The following is a 10839-nucleotide window of genomic DNA, read 5'->3' as shown; positions in this document are numbered from 1 at the left end:
AAGTTCTAGTAACTTAGTGATGGTGACTAGAGAACTCTGTCAATCACTATCTTATCTGGAAGATTAACTCCCACTTGATTCAAGTGATTGTAGTACTCAGACAATCTAAGCACTTGCTCACTAGTTGAGCAATTCTCCTCTAGGCGAAGTATTTGTCAGAGGTTTTATACCTCTTGACACGGGCATGAGTCTGAAATATCAATTTCATCTCATGGAACATCTCATATGTTCCGTGACGTTTCAAAAATGTTTTTGTAGTCCCGGTTCTAAGCCATAAAGCATGGTGCACAAAACTATCAAGTAGTCATCATATTGAGCTAGCCAAACATTCATAACATCTGCATCTGCTCCTGCAATAGGTTTGTCACCTAGCGGTGCATCAAGGACATAATTCTTCTGTGCAGCAATGAGGATAAACCTCAGATCACGGACCAAGTCCGCATCATTGCTACTAACATATTTCAACATAGTTATTCTCTAGGAACATATCAAAATAAACATAGGGAAGCAACAACCCGAGCTATTGATCGACAACATAATTTGGAAAATACTACCTGGACTAAGTTCATGATAAATTAAAGTTCAATTAATCATATTACTTAAGAACTCCCACTTAGACAGACATCCCTCTAATCATCTAAGTGATAACGTGATCCAAATCAACTAAACCATGTCCGATCATCACGTGAGATGGAGTAGTTTTCAATGGTGAACATCACTATGTTGATCATATGTACTATATGATTCATGCTTGACCTTTCGGTCTCAGTGTTCCGAGGCCATATCTGTATATGCTAGGCTCGTCAAGTTTAACCTGAGTATTCCGTGTGTGCAACTGTTTTGCACCCGCTGTATTTGAACGTAGAGCCTATCACACCAGATCATCACGTGGTGTCTTAGCACGAAGAACTTTCGCAACGGTGCATACTTAGGGAGAACACTTACACCTTGAAATTTAGTGAGAGATCACCTTATAAAGCTACCGCCGAACTAAGCAAAATAAGATGTATAAAAGATAAACATCATATGCAATCAAAATATGTGACATGATATGGCCATGATCATCTTGCGCCTTTGATCTCCTTCTCCAAAGTACTGTCATGATCTCCATCGTCACCGGCATGACACCATGATCTCCATCATCTTGATCTATATCAATGTGCCGTCACATGGTCGTCTCGCCAATTATTGCTATCACATAGCGATAAAGTAAAGCAATTATTTGGCGCTTGCATCTTATGCAATAAAGAGATAACCATAAGGTTTCTACCAGTTGCCGATAACTTCAACAAAACATGATCATCTCATACAACAACTTATATCTCATCATGTCTTGACCATATCACATCACAACATGCCCTGCGAAAACAAGTTAGATGTCCTCTACTTTGTTGTTGCAAGTTTTACTTGGCTGCTACATGCTGAGAAAGAACCGTTCCTACCTACGCATCAAAACCACAACGATAGTTCGTCAAGTTAGTGATGTTTTAACCTTCTCAAGGACCGGTCATAGCCAAACTCGGTTCAACTAAAGTTGGAGAAACTGACACCCGCCAGCCAGCCACCTATGTGCAAAGCACGTCGGTAGAACAAGTCTCGCGTAAGCGTATGCGTAATGTCAGTCCATGCCGCTTCATCCAACAATACCGCCGAACCAAAGTATGACATGCTGGTAAGCAGTATGACTTGTGTCGCCCACAACTCACTTGTGTTCTACTCGTGCATATAACATCAACGCATAAAACCAGGCTCGGATGCCACTGTTGGGAAACGTAATAATTTCAAAAAAATTCCTACGCACACGCAAGATCATGGTGATGCATAGCAACGAGAGGGGAGAGTGTTGTCCACGTACCCTCGTAGACCGAAAGCGGAAGCATTAGAACAACGCGGTTGATGTAGTCGTACGTCTTCACGTTTAGCTTGATGACGTCCCTCGAACTCCGATCCAGCCGAGTGTCGAGGGAGAGTTCCGTCAGCACAACGGCGTGGTGACGATGATGATGTTCTACCGTTGTAGGGCTTCGCCTAAGCACCGCTACAATATTATCGAGGAGGACTATGGTGGAGGGGGGCACCACACACGACTAAGAGGTCAATGATCTGTAGTTGTTGTGTCTAGGGTGCCCCCCTGCCCCCGTATATAAAGGAGCAAGGGGGGAGGGGGCGGCCAGCCAGGGAGGAGGCGCGCCATGGGGAGTCCTACTCCCACCGGGAGTAGGACTCCCTCCTTTCCTTGTTGGACTAGGAGAAGGGGGGAAAGAAGAGGGAGAGAGAGGAAGGAAGGGGGGCGCCGACCCCCTCTCCTTGTCCTATTCAGAATAGGGGGAAGGGGCACGCGGCCCTGCCCTGGCCGCCTCTCCTCTTCTCCACTAAGGCCCACTATGGCCCATTAAGCCCCCGGGGGATTCCGGTAACCCCTCGGTACTCCGGTAAAATCCCGATTTCACCCGGAACACTTCCGATATCCAAATACAGGCTTCCAATATATCAATCTTCATGTCTCGACCATTTCGAGACTCCACGTCATGTCTGTGATCACATCCGGGACTCCAAACAACCTTCGGTACATCAAAACTCATAAACTAATAATATAAACGTCATTGAAACTTTAAGCATGCGGACCCTACGGGTTCGAGAACTATATAGACATGACAGAGACACGTCTCCGGTCAATAACCAACAGCGGAACCTGGATGCTCACATTGGCTCCTACATATTCTACGAAGATCTTTATCAGTCAAACCGCATAACAATATACGTTGTTCCCTTTGTCATCGGTATGTTACTTGCCCGAGATTCGATCGTCGGTATCTCAATACCTAGTTCAATCTCGTTACCGGAAGTCTCTTTACTCGTTACGTAATGCATCATCCCGTAACTAACTCATTAGCTACATTGCTTGCAAGGCTTATAGTGACGTGCTTTACCGAGAGGGCCCAGAGATACCTCTCCGACTATCGGAGTGACGAATTCTAATCTCTAAATACGCCAACTCAACATGTACCTTCAGAGACACCTGTAGAGCTCCTTTATAATCACCCAGTTACATTGTGACGCTTGGTAGCACACAAAGTGCTCCTCCGGTAATGGGAGTTGCATAATCTCATAGTCACAGGAACATGTATAAGTCATGAAGAAAGCAATAGCAACATACTAAATGATCAAGTGCTAAGCTAACGGAATGGGTGAAGTCAATCACATCATTCTCCTAATGATGTGATCCTGTTAATCAAATGACAACTCATGTATATGGTTAGGAAACACAACCATCTTTGATCAACGAGCTAGTCAAGTAGAGGCATACTAGTGACACTATGTTTGTCTATGTATTCACACATGTATTATGTTTCCAGTTAATACAATTCTAGCATGAATAATAAACATTTATCATGATATAAGGAAATGAATAATAACTTTATTATTGCCTCTAGCGCATATTTCCTTCAAGAACTCACTTCTACGTCCTCATCGGGCTCCGACCATGCATTGACGCTGGCAGCGACATTGTAGGCACCGATGCCATGGAAAATGGCCTCGACGTGCTCGTCCTAGGCCAACCATGTGTCGTCCACAACGGTGCGGTTGAGGGAGGGGCGGGCACACGGTTCCAAATCTATCGCCCCATTTTCCTCATCCTGCTTCCGACCCTCCTCCATGGCCATGACATACAACTCCCAAAAGAGGGCCAGGTGATCCGGCTTCTTCTCCTCCTCCTCGGGAATCCGAGGAAGGGTTCGTGCCATTTAATAGTCGGGTGGTTGACAGTCACCTCTCTCCCCTCACACGTGGTGCATGGGAGGCCGCATCGCTTCAAATTTTGCCTGTGGAGCGAGTAGGAAGAAGATAAATTTTTCCTCATACACAGTTGGGATTGGAGTGAGCCCCAAACGAGGCCTTCATAGCATCCTTCAAACATAGAGTCAAAGAGGCCATGTATGGAAGGAGCTAAAAATATGGTGACTAATGATGGAAATATGCCCTAAAGGCAATAATAAAAGTTGTTATTATTATATTTCCTTATTCATGATAGAGGTTTATTATTCATGCTAGAATTGTATTGACCGGAAACTTAAATACATGTGTGGATACATAAAAAAATATCGTGTCCCTAGTGAGCCTCTACTAGACTAGCTCGTTGATCAGAAATGGTTAAGGTTTCCTAACCATAGACACGAGTTGTCATTTGATAACGGGATCACATCATTAGGAGAATGATGTGATGGACAAGACCCAACCGTTAGCATAGCATATGATTGTTCAGTTTATTGCTACTGCTTACCATGAGATCATGCAACTCCCAGACTCTGGAGGAAGGCCTTGTATGCCATCAAACGTCACAACATAACCGAGTGATCATAAAGGTGCTCTACAGGTATCTCCGAAGGTGTTTGTTGGGTTGGCATGGATTGATACTGGGATTTGTCACTCCATGTGACGGACATGTATCTTTGGGCCCTCTTGATAATACAACATCACAAGAAGCTTGCAAGCAAAGTGACTAAGGAGTTAGTTACAGGATGATGTATTACATAACGAGTAAAGAGACTTGCCGGTAACGAGACTGAACTAGGTATGGAGATACCGACGGTCGAATCTCAGGCAAGTAACATACCGACGGACAAAAGGAACTACGTATGTTGTCATAAAGGTTCGACCGATAAAGATCTTCATAGAATATGTAGAAACCAATATGGGCATCCAGGTCCCGCTATTGGTTATTAACCGGAGGAACATCTCGGTCATTTCTACATCATTCTCGAACCCATAGGGTCCGCATGCTTAATGTTTGTTGACTATATAGTATTGTATGAGTTATGTATGTTGGTGACCAAATTTTGTTCGGAGTCCTGGATGAGATCACGGACATGACGAGGAGCTTCGCAATGGTCCGGAGGTAAAGATAGAATTAGAGGATGATATGATTAGGCCAAGGGGTAAGGCCCATGGGGCTTTAGGTCGGTGCAAAAGGAAGTTTTGCGGAGGTCAGGGACAAGACGCCAGGGACCCTGGCGTCTGGCCCTGGGCCATACGCGGAGGCCCATTGGCATCTGGGCCAGACGCCAAGAGCCGCGGCATTTGGTCCTGGAGTCCGAGAAGGACTCTTGCCTTGCAGGCAAAACCCACTTTGAGGAGGCTCTTTCTCCCCTCTAGTTTATCCTCCATCATAGTTTCCGTTGTGCTTGGCGAAGCCCTGCGGAAATTGTTCTTCACGACCATCATCACCATGCCGTCGTGCTGCCGGAGCTCATCTACTACTTCGCGCCTCTTGCTGGATCAAGAAGGCGAAGACGTCATTGAACTGAACGTGCGCTGAACGCGGAGGTGTCGTACGTTCGGCACTTGATCGGGACGGATCATGAAGGTGTATGACTACATCAACCGCGTTGATAAAAACTTCTGCTTAGCGATCTTCAAGGGTATGAAGATGCTCTCCCCCTCTCATATCTATGCATCTCCATGGATAGATCTTGCGTGTGCGTAGTGATAATCCCCAAGTGCAAGGAATCATTGTAGCAATTTCCAAAGGTGGAAGTGATAAGCATGGAGTGTCGAACCCACAAGGAGCTAAAGGCAAGATCAATATTCTCTCATGTCCTATCTGCCACTAATACGACTCTACGTACACCGAACGTTTGCTTCCAACTAGAAACGAGAAATAAAACTATGTTGTGGCTATGAAGAGTATGACTTTGTATGATATCGAAGAGCTAAAATATAAAAGTAGGTGCTGTTATCATAAATTTAGAATATATTACTAAATATTATAAATAGCGAGTGTGGAATAATGATGGGCCGGTGTGCGGAATTATCCTAGGCAATTGTTAACAAGACCGGTAATCACTATTGCAATTTCATATGAGGGAGAGGCATAAGCTAACATACTTTCTCTTCTTGGATCATATGCACTTATGATTGGAACTCTAGCAAGCATCCGCAACTACTAAAGATCATTAAGGTAAAAACCAACCATAGCATGAACATATCAAGTTTCCTTTATTCCCATACGCCGTGACCCACTTATCTGTGTTTATGCTTCTGTCACTCGAGCAACACAGACAATAAGTAAACCATGGACATATTGCAACACCCTACAGCGGGAATCCTTCACACTTGCACGACACAGAGGGCACAATAGGACAGCACCAAAATAAATCATACAAGTCATACCAATCTAGATCATCAATCAACCCAAAGACAAAGGATATCTACTCAAAACATCATAAGATGGCCACACATCATTGAATCATAATATGTGGCATAAAGCACCATGTTCAAGTAGGGATTACAGCGGGGTGCGGGAGAGTGGACCGCGTAAAAGAGATGAGGATGGTGATGATGATGGTGATGTTGATGAAGACGATCACCGTGGCGATGATTACCCTCTCGATGGCACTCCAGCGCCACCGAGAGAGAGAAGGAGAAGTTCTCTCCCTTGTGCTTCCTCCTCCATGGCCTCCCCCCTAGATGGGGAGAGGTTCCCCCTCTGGTCCTTGGCCTTCATGGCGATGATGGACCCTCCGAGATCCTTCCCCATGGCCTCCAGTGATGATGGCCCCCTTCTACAGGGTGCCAGAGAGGGCCTAGATTGATTTCTCATGGCTACAGAGGCTTGCGGCGGCGGAACTTCTGATCTAGGTTATTTTCTAGAGGTTTGGGTATTTATAAAAGAGGTTGGCGTTGAGGACAAGTCAAGGGGCCCCATAGGGAGTCCACGAGACACAGGGGCGCGCCCCCCTCCCTCGTGGAGCCCACAGGACTCCCCTCTAGTAGATTTTTGTTCCAGTATTTTTTATATTTTCCCAAAAAATCTCCGTTGATTTTCAGCGCATTCCGAGAACTTTTATTTTTGGACAAAAACAACACCACGGTAGTTCTGCTGAAAACAGCGTCAGTCCGGGTTAGTTCTAATCAAATCATGCCAAAATCATATAAAACTATTGTAAACATGGCATGAATACTTCATAAATTATAGATACGTTGGAGACGTATCAGCATCCCCAAGCTTAATTCATGCTCGTCCTCGAGTAGGTAAATGATAAAAGAAATAATTTATGAAGTGTGAATGCTAGCAAGTGCTTAGGTTTGATCAATGATAGTTTCAATCACTTTTTCTAGCATCGTTACATATCATAACAGTAGCTCAACTCATAAAACTTTTCATGATCAAGTAACTAGCTATTCACAAGTTAAAGTATAGATCATAAACTTTCTTGAAAACTAACAAACCATGCTCTTAGTCATCAAACAATTGCAATTCATCTTATTTTTGGGAAGGGTCTATGTAAGAGCTTTGGCTCAGCAAACTCCACATACTCAACTATCATTTAATCTTTCACAATTGCTAACACTCATGTGATATTTATGGGTTCAAGGTTTCAGTCGGACACAGAGAAAGATAGGGGCTTATAGTTTCGCCTCCCAACCTTTTACCTCAAGGGTAATGTCAACAATAATAATTTGTGAAAAACCCACGTCCAAGTGGATATATGTATCTGGATCGCTCCAACACAAAGTGCTCTTCACAGAGGGAAGCATAGGTTGTCATGCGCTTTTATGGTTGGATGCACAAAATCTTAATGCAAAAGAATGTCACTTTATATTCCCGCTTGTGATAAAGACCTTTATTATGTAGTCTATCGCTTTTATTTCTTCCCTATGACAAGTTCGTATAAAGCTTATTTTCTTCGCACTAATAGATCATACATATTTAAGGAGCATTTTTTATTGCATGCACGATGACAACTTATTTGAAGGATCTTACTCAATCCATAGGTAGGTATGGTGAACTCTCATGGCAAAACTTGGTTTAAGGGATGTTTGGAAGCACAAGTAGTATCTCTACTTGGTGCAAATAATTTTGCTAGCATGAGAGGGAAAGGCAAGCTCGACATGTTGGATGATCCAAGACAATATAGTGTTTCGGATATAGGAAAACATAACCCATTAAGTTGTCTTCCTTGTCCAACATCAACTTTTTAGCATGTCATATTTTCATGAGTGCTCACAATTGAAAAAAGATGTCCAAGATAGTATATTTATATGTGAAATCTCTCTTCCTTTAATATTCTTTCATGAATTGTTCAAGTGACCAATTTTGCGTTTGCTGACTTTCAATAAGTTTACTACCTATACTTATTATGTGTGAAGTCATTACTCCCCATGTTATAAGCATATGAAACATATATAAATTTAGATTTATGATATTCAATTCATTCAGCCATTTACTCATAGGATATACGTGAAGCACGTGAGTAAATGGCAAACTACTCCAAAAAGATATAAGTGAAGAACACTGAGTAGTCAAATAATTAACTAGCCATGGGAGGATTCTTTTTCTTTCAAGATTTAAGATCCAATGATTTTATTCAAACAGCAAGTAAAATGAAAATACACTCCAAGCAAAACACATATCATGTGACGAATAAAAATATAGCTCCGGGTAAGGTATACCGATGGTTTTGAAGACGAAAGAGGGGATGCCTTCCAGGGCATCCCCAAGCTTAGGCGCTTGAGTCTTCCTTGAATATTACCTTGGGGTGCCCTGGGAATCCTCAATCTTAGAGTATTTCCACTCCTTATTCTCCTCATATCGATATCTCACTCAAAACTTGAAAACTTCAATCACACAAAACTTAACGGAACTTCGTGAGATGGGTTAGTATGATAAAGAGTAAATCATTCACTTTGGTATTGTCAAAGACAAGATTAATAATTTTTCTCACACAATGCCTACTGTATCATATCATTTCTAAAATTTATATTGAGCAATATAAGCCATAGAAACTAGAAAACAAGCAAACTATGCATTAAAAACAGAATCTGCCAGAAACAGAACAGTCTGTAATGATCTGAACAACAACCATACTTATGCTACTCCGAAAATTCTGAAATAAATTGGTGGACGTGAGGAATTTGTATATTAATCTTCTACAAAAATAATCAACTCAAAATCACTCTTCTGTAAAATATGACAACTAATCTCGTGAGCGCAAAGTTTCTGTTTTTTACAGCAAGATCACATTAAACTTTCACCCAAATCTTCCCAAAGGTCTTACTTGGCACTTTATTGAAACAAAAGCTATAAAACATGATTACTACAGTAGCTTAATCATGTGTACACACAAAAACATTAAAGGTAAATATTGGGTTATCTCCCAACAAACGCTTTTCTTTAATGCCTTTTTGCTAGGCATGATGATTTCAATGATGCTCACATAAAAGATAAGAATTGAAACATAAAGAGAGCATCATGAAGAATATGACTAGCAAATTTAAACCTAACCCACTTCCTATGCCTAGGGATTTTGTGAGCACACAATTTAAGGGAACAATAATCAACTAGCATAGGAAGGCAAAACAAGTATAACTTCGAGACTTTAAGCATATAGAGAAGAAACTTGATATTATTGCAACTCCTACAAGCATATATTACTCCCTCATAATAATTTTCAGTAGCATCATTAATGAGTTCAACAATATAACCATCACATAAATCATTCTTTTCGTGATCTACAAGCATACAAATTTTTCTACTCTACACATAAGCAAAATTCTTCTCATTCGGAATAGTGGGAGCAAACTCAACAAAATAACTGTCATGTGAGGCATAATCCAATTGAAAATTAAAATCATGATGACAAGTTTCATGGTTAACATTATTCTTTATAGCATACATGTCATCATATTAATCATCATAGATAGCAACTTTGTTCTCATAATCAATTGGAACGTCTTCCGAAATAGTGGAATCATTACTAACTAAAGTTGACACTCTTCCAAATCCACTTTCATAAATATCACACTAAGATTCAACACCCTCCAAAATAGTGGGATCACTAATTCCTAAAGTTTACACTCTTCCAAACCCACTTTAGATGATAGTATTATTCATACTCCAAAAGATATAAGTGAAGATCATGGAGCATTCTACAATTAATATAGACTAACCAATATCCAAGCTCAAAATATATAAGTGAAGCACACGAAGCATTCTGTAAAACCATACTCAAAAGATATAAGTGAAGCACATGAATAATTCTATAAATAAATGAAGGGCTATCTCATACTAGCATGGTTCCTAAAGAAAAATAAAAACACAAGGGACACAAATCATGTGAACAAAACAAAAACCGAGGTATACCGATAATTGTTGAAGAAGAAAGATGCGATGCCAACCGGGGCATCCCCAAGCTTAGAGGCTTGAGTATACTTGAAGTATTTACTTGGGATGCCTTGGGAATCCCCAAGCTTTAACTCTTGCCTCTCTTTATTCTTCTCACATCGGTAACTCCTCGTTCTTCGAACACTTCATCCACACAAAACTTAACAAAAACTTTGTGAGATCCGTTAGTATAATAAAGCAAATCACTACCTTTAGGTACTGTTGCAAACTCATTTCAATTTAATATTAGCACTTTATATACTATATTCCAACTTCACCATAGTTCATACCCCCCGATACTACCCATGGATTCATCAAAATAAGCGAACAACACATAGAAAACAGAATCTGTCAAAAACAGGACAGTCTGTAGTAATCTGGAAATTTAGTAAACTTCTGTAACTAAAACAGTTCTAACTAAAATATGAAAATTTAAAAAATTTATACAGAAGTAATGTGCAAAAAGTTTCAGACCCATTTGAGTTTCCAGTAAAAAATGTAAATTCACGCGCTACAGCCAAAGTTTCTGTTTTTGTACTGCACATAGTAAACAAGCAATCTAATCATCCTAAAACCAAAGCTTGGCACATTATTTTTATAATAGAAAGGATATATACAAGGGGATAATTATTTACAGAGAAACTTCCATGAAAAATTCTACATTGTTTCCATGA

The sequence above is a fragment of the Triticum dicoccoides genome, chromosome 5B (assembly GCF_002162155.2).
Source record: "Triticum dicoccoides isolate Atlit2015 ecotype Zavitan chromosome 5B, WEW_v2.0, whole genome shotgun sequence".
In the NCBI taxonomy this organism is placed as follows: Eukaryota; Viridiplantae; Streptophyta; class Magnoliopsida; order Poales; family Poaceae; genus Triticum; species Triticum dicoccoides.
The sequence above is the reverse complement of the archived record's forward strand: the minus strand, read 5'-3'. Positions refer to the sequence as shown.